The following is an 18,004-nucleotide window of genomic DNA, read 5'->3' as shown; positions in this document are numbered from 1 at the left end:
GTGCTGCCAGCTAAGTGTTTGAATCTGAAAAATTGCACTAATGAAGCTATTTGAAGGCTTTTGTGGACAACTGCTTCCTCTTTGAAGATTAAATGAATGATGTTGATGTGATTAATCTTAGTACAGGGAGTGATGCAGCAGCCAGAAAATACCTTGGTGATTTTCATAATTAAACTGAATCAACATTTCAAAGAAATGCCAGTGTTATCACTTGTATATTAGAATTACATTCATTAGACAGAAGAAACAAATAATTTGAGCAAACAAGATTTTCCTTTTGGTGTACTGAGGCTTCTGTCATGTCTCAGAGTATCTTGCTATAAATCATCATTACTGTTTAATTTTATCTTTGCTTTTTTCAGTTACTTGATTGCTGTTTATTTTTCCTTTACCATCCTAATGATTCACCGTTACTCACTTCCTGATTCTTTATTTCAGTATTAAATAACCTTTCCTGGTTTTCCAGTTAAAATTATCTGCCCAGTATAGGATTTCAAATAATTGTTACTAAAAAATTACGTGAATAGTTTTGTCAAGTTACACAGATAACAGAGCTAGGCATTCCAACAATCTCATAGGTTTGCAAAGGCTCATCTATAAAGGGTAGGACAAGCCACAGAATGTATGAGAGGCAGGAGGGAGGGACAACAGTCTCTGCAGAAGGCTGAGAACACAAATAGTTCACAGTGGTCTGTGGAAATAACAGTTTGGGTCAGATTCTGCAGGTTTAACTCATTCTCCTGGAGTCTTACATATTTCCATAGGACTTACCATAGAATCATAAAGGTTGGAAGAGACCTTAAGGATCATCAGGTTCCAACCTCCCTGCCATGAACAGGGAACCCCACTACTAGACCAGGTCGCACAAAACCTCATCCAACCTGGCCTTAAAAACCTCCAGGGATGGGGCATCAACATCCTCCCTGGACAGCCCATTCCTGTTCCTCACCACCCTTATAGTAAAGAATTTCTTCCTAATATCTAACCTAAATCTCCCCTCTCTCAGTTTAAAACCATTACCCCTCGTCCTATCACTGATGAAAAGCCCCTCCCCAGCTTTCCTGTAGGCCCCTTTCAAGTACTGGAAGGCTGCTATAAAGTCTCCTTGGAGCCTTCTCTTCTCCAGCCTGAACAGCCCCAACTCTCTCAGCCTGTCTTCGTAGCAGAGTTGCTCCAGCTCGTTGATCATCTTGGTGGCCCTTCTCTGGATCCTCTCCAACAGGTCTATGTCTTTCTTGTGCTGAGAGCACCAAAACTGTACATTGCTAAAGTATCTGAATCTGAATTCACATAATTGAGCAACCCTAAGTGGTCTATAATAGTGTATATTTAAAATATTTGAATAATATATGTGCATTACCTCCTATTACATATGTTTCCCAACATACATACCTAAACACATAGATGGACACATGCCTGCACATGTATATTAATTGACAGTAAACCTGCCAACCTGCCAGACAGTTTAGGTAGGATAAAAACAATGAATATCACAAAACTACAGTCAGCTGCTTCTTTAATGCAAATGAAAGTGAAGGTGTAGGGTTAATCATTGTTGCATCAGTACAGTCACTGTATTACTCTTTCTATAACCACTTCAGATTATTTGAAAGGTTTCTCTGTGACTTTTAGTAACCCTGATATTTACAGTGTAGCTCTACTCATTGCACAAGCTTTCCTTTCACAGTTGCTTAATAGAAAAAAACCCAACAACTTCAGCATAGTGGATAAAATACTAGCTTTTCACCTTGAGGACCTCAATTTTAGTTTGTTTCATGATCTGAAGTGAAATGAGCTTGGTGGTCTCCACGATCTCTAATAATGAGTGAGATGGGCAATAATCAACAAGACCAAGTTGAAGTTTTCCTCTATATTTAGTTTAAAAGCAGCACATGGACTTGGAATGTTCACTGAAACCCAAAGTAAGTGTTTCTGTGATACTGTCTAGAAATGATAAAGAAAAAATCCCCCTCAACCTGTCTGACCTTCAGTGCCTTCATCTAACCTTGTCTTTCTGTATAGCTTAGTCCATTTACCTTAGCTTACTTTTCTTATCCCACCTCTCAATTCTTTATGGAGGAAACACTATGTTTGCTGTCATCCCATATATCCTTTTTTTCTGTATCTTTTACTGCTCTTTATCCCATGTTGTGTCCCTTAGGTTGGCCTATACTCTGTACACTGCTTTGTATATGACTCAGTGTTTCTTTCTACCAGAATAAATGTGATTACCACTGCTACTAAGGCAACTGCAGGTGGGAGACCCCGAGGTACATGCTGTAATTAATGACCCAAATGTGAATCTGATGGAATTCTTCGTGTTGATTGATTTAATATAGACAACCCTCATACCGGGTGGTAGCTCTGTGTGTATCAGTCAGCACAGAGTGAACTTTGTGACCACAGAAGATGGTCAAGGAACTCTACGTTTAACTCACCTACCTTTAACAATAAAAGAGACAAGTTGCCCAGTGTAAGTTAACAGTTAGACTTCTGCTGCTGTTCATGAATACAGATGGAGGCATTTCTGAGTGGAGTCTTGTCTCAGCTGAAGACAGATGACTCTGACAGCAGAGCTGAATACTCTCTGGAGGTGTCTGTCCTTTCCACTGCCTTTAGCACAGACAGAAAGCATCAGCTAGTTAACCAGCCTTGGAGAGGATGTTCAGCTATACATCCTCACCTCATTCTTTGTGGCCCAGGTCCATATGGCTTTGAGCTATTTTTCAAAAGAACTTGGGAATATACGGAGTCTGCTCATTCAGGAATTTGTTTTGGCTGCAGGTGTGTGAACAATGGAACATCAGCAGGTAAGTGGGTTGGGCTTGATGTGCTGGAAGTTTTCACTGCCATATTGACTTGGTTTCTTTGCCTGTAAAGGGGGTCAAAGAGGAAAGGAGAAAAAAAAGGTGGATAAAAAGAGGAAGTATTCCCTATGCAGTCAATAGTAAAATGTATTTTGAAAGACTATATCTTTAGCTGTTTTTTGTTGTTTTTTTTTTCTGTTACTGAAAACTAGAATTGATTATGTGCAACCTGCTTTATGTGAACCTGCTTTAACAGGGGGTTTGGACTAGATGATCTCCAGAGGTCCCTTCCAACCCCTACCATTCTGTGATTCTGTGATCTCTTCTTAAAAATTACTCCAATGGGCATCACTCATAATATTTCAGATATTTTAAACACAATCTGCCTTGCCTTCCTCTTCCCATATAACTCCAGAACTTAAGGCTACATGAACCCAGCAGAAGGACTAGGTATGATCAAGGGCTAAGTGCTATGCAGTAAACACACTGCCAATGTGAGGACACTGGTCCTGGTCAGGATGATGTTGTACCATTGGCCTTGAGAATTAGAGGCAGTTTCCTGGCATGGATCCATTTAGCAAAATAAAAGCAACTGAGATAGTTATCCATGGTAGGTAGCTCTCACAGAGAGAAAGTGAGGAAGCAACAATAGATGGGTCCTTTCCAAATAATCATATTCTATGATTCTATGATTCTATGGTTCTATGGTAGTGGTAGTGAGGGCAGTATTTATGTAGTGTAAGCAGTGTAAGTACAGTTATACTTTCCTTTGGGCTAAAAAAATGAATTGGACTGGGATTCCCTTCAGGTGGTTTTAGACATTCAAAAAGTAGACATTGAACCTGAACTTGTTGTTCAAGGTCTCTTTGGAGTCAGAGTCAAGAGATAAACCTCTCACGGGAATTCAGTCCACCTCTCAACAAGTATCTCATGTAGGATGGATGAATCACTCCTTGGAGGTAACTACTTATCTTTATTTTTAGAGGGTTATAGCTAGGGATAATGAAGCCTTTCCCTCCTGTAAAATATTTATGGTCATCCGACCATAAAAAAACAGGCAGCAGTATATTGTACAGCACACATCATATTCTATGTATACACCAATATACATCCATGTGTATACATAGGGTTTCAGGAGCTAGAAGCAGTAGAAGGTCTTGAACAGGTTTGTTTGACAGAGGAACAATATCAAGACAGCTTCAGTGGGGAAAATTTAAAGGCAAAATTTGCTTCCTTTGCTGTAGAAGATTTCCATTTCAATACCCCCATTGGAAATTGGGATATTCAAACTCTGGAACAAGAGATAGATTAGAAAGGGTGGAAATCATTGGTGAGCACTTATTAATCTCCAGTTTGCTGCTGTTATAAACAAGAATTATAATTATTATTATTAGTTGAAGTGTACTATTTGTAAAATATATTTAATATGTATAAATAGAAAGGACGTTAAGAATTTTCACAACACAACCAATTGAAATATCTTCAGAATGAAACACTTTAAAAAAACGTTGAAATTTTGGAAGAAGAATGTGTTCCTACTCATCACATTTATAAGTCCCATGCTCTGAAAAACAAGGTAAAGGGTAATAAGAGATACCTTTTATCTTACTTTGTTCATATAATGAATATTGATATTAAACAAGAAAAAGACAACATATAAGCCTTAACTTTGAGCTATTAATTGTTGAAGTTCCTTTTTATCATCATTATGTATAATGTGCACTTTTGCTTTTACCTGTTTTTAAAGGTATCAGAAAATAATATACCTAAAGAGATATTATTTTATAACCAGTTTGTGCTAAAATATTTATAGTAGTTGTTTATCCATAATAATGTTGTGTATTTAACACAAAAATGAAAAAAGTACAACATTGTTAGCTTAAGGTAAAACTATGTGTTTTAATGTATTAATACTTAATGAGTACACCGATTACTTTGTTTCCTTTTTGAAAGAGCTTTCCAAGATAGCTATATTTCAAAATTACAAAAAACCTAGATTTTAAGTGTTTAACTGTAAAATGGTTTGTGATTAAACAGAAATGGCTTTAATTGTCCTTCCTCAGTCATGTTAAGTGGAACTGCTAAAAACGTCATGATTCCAGACCTTCAAATGCCTTTCACAAGTGAAAGTCTCAGATAGAATAGTAACAGGTGATTCTGTTTGTTGGATCAGGAGACTAAAAGAACTTAGTCACTTTTCTTACAGAGGTGCCAAGTGCCATTGGTGGGGTGGCAGGGTAACCAACATACTGTGTGTTGGATTGGCAGGTATAAAACAGGACATATATACTTGACTTCCCCACTTACAGTTTAGGCCAGGTATGATATCTTGTGGTACCTAGAATGGCACTAGACACTATGTTTAGGAAAACATCTAACCTACTTCAGATATTGATTTTATGGAGAGATGACCTGCATCCTTGAAGTTGTCTTTGACAATGATAAATGAAATCTAGAGTGACTGGCTTAGTCATGGGCATTTAAGCTGTACAACTATTGTTAGGTGAGCTGAATTTTACCTTTCAGACCCAAGGCTAAAACCTGGTTTTCTAACCTTCTGTTCAGCTGCCAGTTCATCCCAACTTCTTCATTTTAACTTCTGTTCTTCCTCTGAATTTCATTGGGAAGTTGGGTAACAGGATTCAGTATCATAAACTGGTAGATCATCAACTCCAAAGCCAACAGTGTATTAATACCATACCACTTAAGCAAGGGGCCTTATTGGCTTGCAGGGGTCAAGACATCTATTATAACACAATTGGAGCTGATCCTGATGTCTTCTCCAAGAAAGCCTTATCATTAGGATACTTGTTCAAGATTTGGGTTCAGGATCTGCTGCAACTTGAGATGACTTGAACCTCATCTACTACATCCCAGGGAAGATCCTGTTTATAACACTGTCAGGTCAGTGGGGATTAAAGGACTTGTGTTATTCTCTTTTAGAGATGGATACCTGTGTAACACTCATTAGACATTGGTCACTGGGAGAGCAAAGACATGCTAGCATAGGTGGTTGCTTTTTGGGAATTCTTCAGAGTATGGTCTCTTCTCCTGGTACTGTTTATGAATTGCACCCAATAATTACATAAAATACAATAGACACAAGTTTTTCCTAAAAAATATTGACCAGTTCACTTTTTTAGTTTCCTTCCTTCCAGTAGAGAAGCCTAGCCACCAGCCTTGTGTCATACATAGCTCCTTAGGTGAGCTTTCCCTCTGGCCCAAAATCTTTGTTGTGAGATGTTATTCTGTTGTAACAGATCTCAGCCACCACTGTCATATGAAACCTGCTCTTTCAAGAGGTTATCCTCAGCTAAGTACATTGGATTCTTTGTGGATTTTGTACCTGAATAGCTTTGTGACTCTGCTGTCTATATTGACTGAAGGCTAGATTTAATTCTCCACTTGTTGGCTCCAAGTGCCATCTCAGATACTCTAGTTTATTCAGGATGGGGACCCTTGAATGTGCCATAGATCCAAAGGGACACACATGTATCATCTAGAAATCATGATTTCCATTCACTCAACCAACTACCTTACTGGTATACAACTACATACAGACTCTCAAATGTACATTGCTACAATCTGCTGTTGAAATTTTTACTCAAGATTTGATTCAGATGTCCAAAATCCCTTAGTGCTATTTCAACTACCCTAGGTTCATCTCTCAGTGATGCTAGTAGACATGACACAGGATCTTAGTGAGACCTTCATGCCTCTAGAGTGTCAGCTAATGGGCAGCTAGAGGGCTTCATACAGCTTTAGATGTCTGTGTGTAGGCAAGTGAACTAAGCTCCTAATGTCAATGGCTAAACTTCAGAGGGAGGCAGGGATACAGTTATATTCTGTGGCTAATGTTTCATAACAGCTATCTTTAAGTGAGTCTGCTCCCAGCAGGTAAACTCTCTGGACTGCTCTTTGCTGCCTAGCTCTCTCCACTAATCAATTAGGAAGGCTAAGCATCCAATTTAGGCAGTCTGTGACTGCCTAATTAATGTTCTTAATTTTCCTAACTCCTAAAAAGGAATTAGAAGATGATATACTTCCTTGAGCCTGTGCCCAAGCAGCCAGTATTTCATTATTAAAAAGATCCAAGAGCTTAAAATCTGCTTCTGGACAATCTGCTAATTGCCTAAATCATGATCTGCTAGATGTCTAACAAATGCCTACACAATCTTTGGTTTTTAAGTTATTTTTTTCCAACACATTTATTGTATATACAATGTGGTATGAATATGTTTAACTCCTGATGTACCTTGCAGAGTTCTGTGGCCCTGTAGATGAATGGGGGATGTCAAGTCCTTCAGGGTTTGTTGCATAAAAGTAGAATAGAGCATATGGTTTAAGTTAAATCAGAACTTGTTTTCTTTTAATGTAGAAAATTCTGATTCAATTAATTCTGTTTTGTTAGGGATTTGAAACTGCATATCTCACCAAAATGTTCTAAGCATCAGGCTAGTAGATTTTCTGGGGTTGGCTGCTCACAGCCTTTCCTTGTGAGATGTGATGTTCCACTTCACAGAGAGTGATTAAATATTCATTAAGCCAGTGAAAGAACAAGCTTCTCAGAAGACAGAAAGAGTCTGGTACTTAAGGCAGTCACCTGGGAAAAAGGGAGATCTGGATTCCAGTCAGTGCTGTAATGATTACTTAGTATTAAATACATACACTGGTTCACGAACTGGAACCCAGCTTCTTCTTTCTCGGGGGGAGGGGGGTTGACTATCAAGTACTTCTCACTTTCTGTCTGTTGCAGTGATTACTTAATTATCCAGGAAAGCTCTGGCTGGGGAGAACGAGCACTCCTCTGGGAGGTGGGAGATTGCAGTTCCATGTGGCAAGGAAAACAAGATGTGCATTTCTCAGGCCCATTATAATCCAAAAGCTAGAAAAGGAAACCCCTTATATTAGGGAGTAAAAAGTTGTAACTCAGGGCTTTAGAATCATGAATCCCAAGTGGAAGAAACCTTCTCCCCTAACCCAAAAATAAATTGCAGAGTAAGGAGGGGTTTAAGGCCTATGCTTAATTGCAACATTTCTTGAAGTGCTTCCTTGCTCAGCATGCCTTTGTGGCTTTCATCTTTCCAGTACAATTTGTAAGGAAACAGACATTTAACTCAGTAGAATCTACTAAAAAAAAAAAAGTGCACCTTTTGGATAGATGCTGTGACATTTAACTAAAATCCCTAGCAAATCTGTCCTTTCAGGTAAAATTCTCACATACATTTTGCATTGCTTCCAGAAATCCTCTAGAAATCAGGGTAGATTTCACCATGGATTTAAGAAAAGGCAGAATCATATCAGCAGAGATGTCTTTTATACCTCACTTTTACCACTCAGCTTCAAAAGGAGAAGTATGAGTATATACTCTGTTAAATAAATCCCTCCAGGATCATTTCCATTCTTGGTAGAAAGCTGGGGGATTTCTGTCTTTGGATTTTTAAATATTTTTTTTTTTAACATGTATGTTTCTATGCTGACAAATGCAAAATTATATATACTGATGCAAATGATTTGAACTTCTGGTGTGCCTCATGGAGATGTGTGGCTCTGATTCAGCAATGGATGGCCTAGGGAGTTTCAGGGTTTTGCTGTATGGGGTGAATCTGAGCACAGGCATTAAGTGAAGTCTATGAACTTGCTGACTCAGGGCCTGAATTACTCGTATCTGCTCAAGAAAAGACCTGTTGGATGCTGAAAACCTCTGGCATTATGTAGCGAGAAAGAAAAGCAAAATAAATGTTGACTTGCTTCTAGAACACATTGAAAAACAATTTAAACAAGACCAAAGAGACAAATTTTTCTATGTTACAAACTAGAGGTAAATTTTTACCTGGAAACATGAATAATTGTTTTTTCTTGCCTCAGAAATAATATGAAATAAGTTGTTTAGGAAATAAAAGGGACAAGATATATTTTGCATGATGATAAATCAAAGTAGACATGAAACAACTCCTTCTTCATGTTTAGTATTTTCTCCTTTCTTCCTCTCTCTCTCTCTCCTTCTTTCCTACCATTAGTCCTCTGTTGTTTCCTTTCCTCTTTGATTCCTTCCCTCTTCCACTCTCCTCTCTTTTCTTCCTTCCTTTACACTTTTCCCTCTATCTAACCACCGCCATTCCAGACTCACTTGCACAAAATGATCATCAAAATCAGGGCCTTAAACAAGACATCTGGCTGCAAACACACTTGCTTTTACTTTTTCTGTCGCAGTAGTACAAAATATTTATCCAGAAAGCCATGATAGAAAACCTATGATTCTCTGTCTCTGAAAACACTGTCTTTGAACTTTTCAGCCAGAGGAAGTTTTCTGTTGGCTATCATTTATGAAAAACATGTTGGCTTTGTTCATTTTTGTTCTTATTCACTAAAGTTCAACAACCTAAAAGAAATATCTAGGCCTTGATCCTTGAATCTACTGAACGCATAAAGGAGAAAGAGGGGAGACTAGAAAGGAAAACTATTAGGTTACAGTAAGATACTGTGTGTTCTTCCAGGCTGAAAGAGAGCAAGATTAAGGATGAGACATGGATAGGATGTGGCAAGAGATACAGAAATTCTCCCTAAAGCCTCTGTATTTCTCTGCTGCTAATGACCTTTTTAGCTTCAACATGCCAGCATCTTTCTGCACTACCTGCCTTTCTGAAAAATAAAAGTACAGAAGACATTTTAAATAATTCCTAATTTAGCCATGTTAAGAAAAGAGAGAAGAAGGAAAGAAATGAGAAACCAGCAAGCAAGCTGGTTCCTTGCAGTGGGTCAGAAGCACCAAAGCAGACGGCTCAGTCTGAGGGGACAGCTGGCACTTTTTTGGCTGGTGTTCCAGTCCTGTCCTGGCATCTGAGATTCATGTTCCAATTAACCCCTAATCTGGGAAGTAGTCAGAGTTACTGCTAGGTCACATTTTAATTAAAATTCAGAAGATTCTTGGAACACATGGGGAATCTCATCAAAGAATTTTGCTCGTAACTATTTTACTATTGTCCTCATTCTTCTTTCCTCCATAAGCCTTCCTTCTCTAATCAAGCAAAGACAGGTCTCTCACCTGGAAATGCAAAGCCTGGTCCCCACCACATGACATACTGCAGTTCATTTTAAAGAGTGATTCTGAAGTAATTTATGAATGCCAGACTGTTCCTGTAAGTATGTGACCAACACAATTGTATGGAGGAAAAAAAGCGCCATCAAGAGCGGAGATAACACCGGATACACCGGAGATAATACTGGCTGATAACAACACCGGAGATAACACTTCTGATCTTACATTTCTGTTTCAGTTTCTGGCAGTCAGCCTACCTGACATATTCTTCTCAGATTTGAAGGGTGTAATACCAAAAGAGATAGAAGTTCCAAAAGAAGGGCTATCGATCCTCTGCAGAGTCACTAGGCCAGACAGTCAATAAGGATGTCTGAGTGTCAGTAGGCTAGGTTAGGTGTCCCACTCTGGCATGGACAATGGCCAAAGAAAGATAATTAAACACTTATTTAGGGATTCACAAGAGACTGCATGCTGATTTCTGTAACATCAATGGCAACCAGTAGGAAAGGGGCAATAAGGGGAAAAAATATGTATCTGAATTGCTTTCTCTTAGGTACTTGTGTATCAGAACTTCAATTAGCAACAGAACTGGGTGTTTAGAGCTCTTGATGAAGAAAAACAGGTACTGTGCAGCCCTCTGAGGATATGAATTTATAGGTATGCATGTCCTAGTTGTGCTCTTCAGACCAACTTCAGAAGGAAAGGTGTGAATGCACCGACTGAATACACACCTGTGGAGTGGAGGATCTGCTCAGAGTGAAATCACAGGCTAAGGTGCACCTAGAACCTGGCTTGTCCTGCCCATAGGTAGGTACTTTAAGACCAGAATTATTGTATAACATAGCTAAGTGTTTTAACTGCTAGGCTAGTGTGTAATACTTGGGAGTCACTATGGTATCATACTTGGCAGAGTTCACACAAATGAAGGACAGTCTGAACAGGTCTTGCAAATCAGGTCTTTGGAGACTTTCAAGACCCTTCTGCATGTATTCCTGTGTGATCTGCCCCAGGTGTTCCTGCTGCAGCAGAGGGGTTGGACCTGATGATCTTCAGAGGTCCCTTCCAACCCCAGTGATTCTGTGATTCTATGATTGATTCTTGATTCTTCTGGGAACTTTTCTCTTATTAGCATTCTGTGCAGATAGACACAAAGCTGCATTCTAAAAAGTCTTCCTACTTAGAAAAAATTAAATTAAAAAAACCACAACAAAACATGACTTACGCTTGGGACTATCAGCAGCAGAACCTTCTGAAAAATTACTTTTTGAATCTTTGTTTCCATGACTGACTTTGACTGCAAACTGTTTGAAACTGTTGTAGTCAAGGGAGAAGTTGAGCATCATGAAGAACACTGGCATAAACATTTTACAGTTACACAAAAAGGAGCAATGATTGCTAAATTACAGAAGACATGGAGACTCAATAACAACCTCCATGATCCTCAGCTCTCTAACAGAAGGCAGCAGAAACCAGGATGTAGCAATTTTGAAACAGTGAGCAAACCCCTTAATACGTCAATCACAACATGAAGCTGAGATTGCAGGAGAGTTTTTTGGTAGGTTGAATATATGTACTCAACTTAAAATTCAAACAGAATTGTGCTGGAACATTTAAATATTTTATATATATACGTTTATATTATATACATACAAGTTGCCTGTTATATTACCTAGGTATCTGAACAAAAATAAAAAATAAAAGCACTATTTACCATTTCCTGTTAATCCAAACAATAGTAAGAGAGGTCTACCGTCCATCTAGGAGATGGTATGACATTTATTTTTCTTCTGGTGATTTGCTTAAGTAGCACTTTCAGGTGTTAGTAGCTATAGCCTAGTCAGAACTCCTGATACTCTGGAGACACTCCTGAAATACTGAAAAATTCCAGACCTGCCAAAAACCTGACTTATATAAGGGAGGAGCTATAGACAACTCTAGTCTGACAGAGTGTTTTAAATAAAAAGAAGCTTCCAGGACACCAAGGATTTGACATGTTTCTGCCACCAAGCCACAACTTCTAGAGAAGTTTAAAATCACTGGTTTGGAGAAAAGAGGAACATTTGCTGAAAAGCCTTCACCAACTCAGAATCTTTTCAGAATTCATGCTGCCAAGTGCTACTCAGAATTAATGAAAAACAGCAGTGAAATTAACAGCAAATTACTTAAATTATATTAAGATGTGAGAAGAATCACAGCTGATGTTAATGAAGCTCCTAGTTTTGAGAGTCAAAATCAAGTCCTGTAGCTTATCATCACAGAGAAAATGGAACTGTAAATGGTATTAAAGCAACAAAGGAGTAGAATTTGAGCAGTATTATGTTGTGTACTCTCACAGTACAGTCCAGTCTGGCATAATATACTGTTTTTATGCTATTACTAAGTGAAAGGAAGAAAAGCAAATTCAGTGTAGCATAAAAAGGGATGTGGTTTCAATATATACTTATTATTTGTGTGTAGACTTACATGATCAGCTGCATTGCTCATCTAAATACTTCAAGGAGAAATGGAGCTACAGAGAGAAATTAGAGACTCCTGTTGTTTCCTACAGTCTCAAGAAAATATGAAAGTGCTGACCCAGATCTTCAGGTCTTTTCTATCTCTCTTTTTATTTCTTATTATTTTTTTCCTTTATTCTTTTCCTGACTCAAATGTGTTTGCATTGGACTTCAAGATTCAATACACTTGTCTGCTCTTTTTTTTTTCTTTTTTTTTTTTCTTTTTTTCTGGGAGCATCCAGAGCCCTTTCTCTGCTTCTCCTTTGTTATCAACAACACCAGCAGCCGTGTACAAGTTAAGCTCTGTTGCAGATCATCTCATTATCAACAGCAGCTTCCTGTAGCTCTCATCACCACCTGGCACTGCCAGAATTGAGTCCACATCCACTGGATTCAATGCCAGAGAGACTATCATCCTGACACCTAACAGGAGACATGTTTTCACAAACCAGTGTATAAATTTATGTTTTAATTTCAAGTTTTTGAGTAGTAGACACTACCTTGCTTTTATTTCCTGTAATGGGTTTATACCCAAACAAAATACACACCAGTTTATAGCAAGATTGTAGACACATAATGGACAAATTGTATTTATGTTATTTAGATTAGGTCTGGGGCAACTCATTTCTGTTCAAATATTTTGGGAATGATGATGGTTAAGGAAAATGGAAACACCTATATATTCAGTTGGTTAGGAGGAGATTAGCAGCTCATGCTTCTATTAGAGCAAATTGCCTAGAATCCTTTTACAGGCAACAGGCAATAAGCAACAATAAAAATTAGCTTCTGGAGGGTGATTCTCCTCTCTGAAAGTCAGTGTTTAAATATGTCAGGTGAATTGAGCTCTACAAATGTCTAGTTCTCTCCATTGACTAAATATCTAGACAACTAATGTGTATGTAAATGTTGACATATAAAACATCTCTAGGCTGTCTGGGAGGAACCTCACCCATATTGGATTCGTTCATGTACAGATTCAGGAAAGGATCCATTCTAACAAATCACTTAAATACACATTTAAAGAGTATGGAGGTCCTTCAACACTCTCATTAGTGGAACCTTTTTGTACAAGCTCACATGCCAGCTTTACACATCCACTGCTGAGACCCTCTAGACCAAGTTACTTTTTGAAGGTGATGCTTGGAGTGGTCCAAAATAACCAGGGGAGTGAGTTAGTCGTCAAGTGGCTTGGGTGGTCAAGGGTACAGCATTTGGCCTATTCTACTTCTACAGGAATGAATGGTATATTATTTATACAGCATTAGATAAGCCATGCATTTATTTGTTTGCCTTCTGTGGACAACAAAAGGAGAAAAATTGTATGAAATCTTTAAAATTAACAGTTATATTTGAACAGAAATATATATATTTTTTTAAGAAATGTCTTAGGTTAAACTTATTTTTCTTATGGTCCTTTGGATTTTAGTGCATTATATTTCTAGGAGTTTCAAGATTACTTTTAATTTAGTGCATACTTTGCTTATATAGAGAATTAGAAAGCAAAGCTTTCAAAAAAACACTCAAATTAGAAGGAAAGTGAACATAATTCAGTTTATTTTCCCCAGGTTTCACACACGTACTACCCTCAAAAATATTTAAGTGATAGTATGTCTCTGATTACTTCTATCCCCATGGCTTGGGGAGTACAATTTAATCGAAGGGACCCATCTTTGCTTGCTCATTGCATTGTCCTCTTGATTTTTTTTGTCACCCTCTTATTTTTTTTTGTTCTCCTCTGAGTAACTGGAAATTGATTTCTTTCTGAGTAGGGTAGTTATTTCTGTGCTGTTTAGCTAAGTATTTAATTTGATATTTGATTTTTAAAAAATTTTCCTTTTGTTCTTGCTTTACTGTGTAGTGCTTTAGTGATTCTTGGTAGGCTTCCTATGCATTGATTAATTCAAATAAATAAAATGTCAGTATTTATGGTAAGAGGGAATACACTTACATATATTTCCTGTATATTAGTAATATGACTCTTTTGCTCCCTTTCTCCTTCTAAATGCAATTACATCAGAAAATTGATTTTGCTCCTTTCCAAGGTAAACTGTAGAGAAACAACAATAAAAATTACAACTAATGAGAGTTCTAATTACTTCTCACAGGTGACAAACAGTTTATTTTTTAACATTTGGAAAGGAAAATTAAATATTTTTTTTTTTAATATGCACAGCATGAATGTGTCATGAATGTCATAAGATAACTGGTTTTGTCACATGTAATCCAACCAAATAATTATTTGTGACAGTCTGCAAAAATGTTTAAAACCATTATTTAGAGGGAAATCCGAGAAAATATTTTGTCATTTCATTTGGGAAGAACTCTTTTGCTACTCTGAGTATAAAATAGATCTATACAATAAAGAGCAGCAGGACACAGTGTCTCATCAACTGAAGTGAAAAATCTCATTTATCTAATCACATGCTCCTATTATATTTTCATTAGACCAACATATGTCGCTTCATCTGGTGTAAGATTGGGAAAAGGGATACAAAAATAGGTGATGAAAAGTTATTAACTTAATTTTCTTGCCAGGCAAGTTTTCAAGATGCCATTATATGCTGTGAGAATGGCACGTCTGCAGAGACAGCTGTAGGACAGGTAGAGTGGATATCTTTATCTCTATGATGACTTATCTCTTGAGGACACTACACAAGTTACTGCCTCATCTAGAATAAATTTTCTGGAAGACTGCACGTTAGATCATAATAAAGACCAAAGAGGCTTCTCTGCTGGCTGATAAGTAGCTGACATTGCAGACCACTTGCATCAAGTCACACTACTTCCTTTGCAGGTATTTACATCATTATTGACAATTTAGAGCAATTTGTTCTGAGACTTTTGTGTTGAGACCTGCCAGAAGTTGTCCTCAGTTCTTCCTGAGAAGAGAAGCTGTGGATGCCCCCTCCCTGGAAGTATTCAAGGTCAGGTTGGATGGGGCTTTCAGCAGCCTGGTCTAGTGGGAGGCATCCCTGACCAAGCAGGGGTGTTGGAATTAGTTGATCTTTAAGATCCCTTCCAACTCAAACCTTTCAGTTAAAATGTCTACCTTAATATATAATTTATCAAACAACCATAGAAATCAGCATGCTGGAGAAAATATATGAAAATAAGAGGGTAGGAAAATAGGAAAAAATGTAGATGACGAAATCACAGCTATTAAGTGTTTGAAACCAGACCCAAGAAGTTCACTGGAAAAACACAGCTGTATTCTTTAGTACTAAAAAAAAAAAAAAAAAAAAGAAAAAAAAGAAAAAAAAAAGTCATTTAGTAGAACTATAGTGAGCAGTTTCTATTTCACAGGAACTTTCAGATTTCTGAATATGTTTGCATTTCATATGTGTGAAACACTGAAATCTCAAATTATTTCCTGTCATAGAAATCCTGACACCTTTTTAATTCAGTACCTTCAAATAGCCCTATTACATATAATTACCTTGATAAAGCCAAAATGCTTTATAAACAAACATAGTATTATGATCTGAAATAGCTGTAACAATATTCAAAACTCCATTTTGGTTTTGATCTATTCAGCATCTTCTTGTGTATCGTAAAAGAAATTTCTAATTAAATGTCAGAACAGTTATTTTAAAAATGTTTAAATCATCTCTTCCCTGACACTGCACATGCAGTGATCGAACAAGGAAGGAGTGCTTCCTGGATACAATAGCATGTATCCACAACTTCAATTATGAATTGCATGTTTCAGATATCCCTCCATGGCAATACTCACAATCCAGCAGAGCTAGCAAGATAAATCACAGGGCATAATGTAACGGAAAGGCAACTTGATAGAAAAACATCCTGCAATTTTAGCAAACAGCATGGGAACAGCTTTGGTTTATGGCATGGAGGGTGTTCAGTAAATGCTGACTAGCTGCTACACAAGCTGCAGAAGCCTACTGAGTTTGACATGATGTTTTCCCGTACGCCCAATTGCTGTTTCAGAGGACTTTAACAAGTGATAGCCAGCCTTAATCATTCAGTGCTTCTTAGATTTGGCTCAAGTAGTGAACCTCTTGGATGATTCCCAGAGGACACAGGAGGCTTCTCCCAAAGACTGTCAAATACAAAATCACAGGATCACACAATATTAGGGGTTGGAAGAGACCTCTGAAGATCATCCAGTCCAACCCTTCTCTGCCAGAGCAGGACCAAAAAAACACACACAACTAGGGCAGATCACTCAGAAAGGCATCCAGACAGGTCTTGAAAGTCTTCAGAGAAGAAGACTCCACAACCTCTCTGGGGAGCCTGTTCCAGTGCTCTGTAATCCTCACAGTAAAGAAGTTCTTCCTCATGCTGAGGTGGAACTTCCTCTGCTCTAGTTTGGTTCCATTGCTTCTCATCCTATCACAGGGCACAACTGAATAGAGCTTGTCCCTGCCTTCCTGATGCCCAGCCCTTAACTGTTTGACAAGTAATCCCTATCACCTCTCACACATCTCATTTATTTTTTCCTCCTGAAGTCTTTCTCAGATTCTCATGTTAGGTTAAATGCTGAACTTGGCATGTATTCAAGGCATAAACCACTATAATAAAAAAAAAGGGAACGAGCTGTTTAATGAAAAACAGCAAAGGAACTGCATCTCCATACAGGCAGTGGGATGAAGCTTTAGGGAATATGGTAACTGACTGAGTTGCTCTCAGTGTGATATCCTCTGCTGGCGGTCAATAAGAACAATTGGTAGAACACTAACAAGTTTCAATGCAAAGATTTTCCATTCCCAAGGGCCTCCAGACTTCCCCTCCCAGGCTGAAACAGCAGGTGACAGTGTGTTTCTAGCTGAAACTTTCGAATACAAGGTGACACGCTTCAGTAAAGAGAGGTCATGCTACCTTGTAGTGGGAGGATTGTGATACCCTCCCTGAAACTGTGGGTTCAAATTCCCTTAAGCAAAGAAGGTACCAAACCTCAATCTTCCATAACCTGGGCAAACACTTTATCAAGAGTCACCAGGGAGGGAAGGGAGTCTAAATATGCTCAATGCATGAAATGGATACTGTGCAGTTACAGAACACTTCTGGAATGGGGAAGAGAAGCAAGTCAGTGTTCTTAAGCAGCCTTGAATGCCAACAAGTGGGAGCGTAATGGGTGGAAAGGGCTTTCAGGATCAACCAGGTTTTAAACAGAGATCCTAAAGAAATACCTTTTGTATTTAAATGCAGAAAATAGTAGTTAGACCCTTCAGTGTCATCAAAATCCCCTTGTCAGTCTCTCCCTTACACCCTCTACCATTCTTCTATGTTCCTGTGTGTTCTTTGTGACTAGATTTAAGTATCATTATTCTCTTTAGAAATGAGATCACAGCATGCCCACTTTTGTGTAGAACCACCTATCTTTTTTATTATTTTTTTTTCCATAATGTGTGTGCTGCTCACTCACAGTTTAGTTTTTTGAATTGTGAAACTGTAGTATGGACCACAGACTGCAAGATGCAAGCTCAGGCAGTCACAAAGTGCTGTACACTGACCAGTAGTATTGCTTTCAGTTTCCCTCTCTTTAACACTGAATCTGCCATGCTTTTCTGAATAAATTGACCATTGGAAAGAAAAAGGGGAAAAAAAAAAAGAAGGAAAAAGAAAAGTCTTGCTGGAATTCACAAGTGTGCTCACACCTTCAAATGTTGGTGAAAAAATTGGAATATAAAGTTATTCCTGCT

This window comes from Chaetura pelagica, unplaced genomic scaffold, assembly GCF_000747805.2.
Source record: "Chaetura pelagica isolate M959 unplaced genomic scaffold, ChaPel_1.0 scaffold106, whole genome shotgun sequence".
NCBI classification, from domain to species: domain Eukaryota; kingdom Metazoa; phylum Chordata; class Aves; order Apodiformes; family Apodidae; genus Chaetura; species Chaetura pelagica.
Note: the sequence above shows the minus strand (reverse complement) of the source record.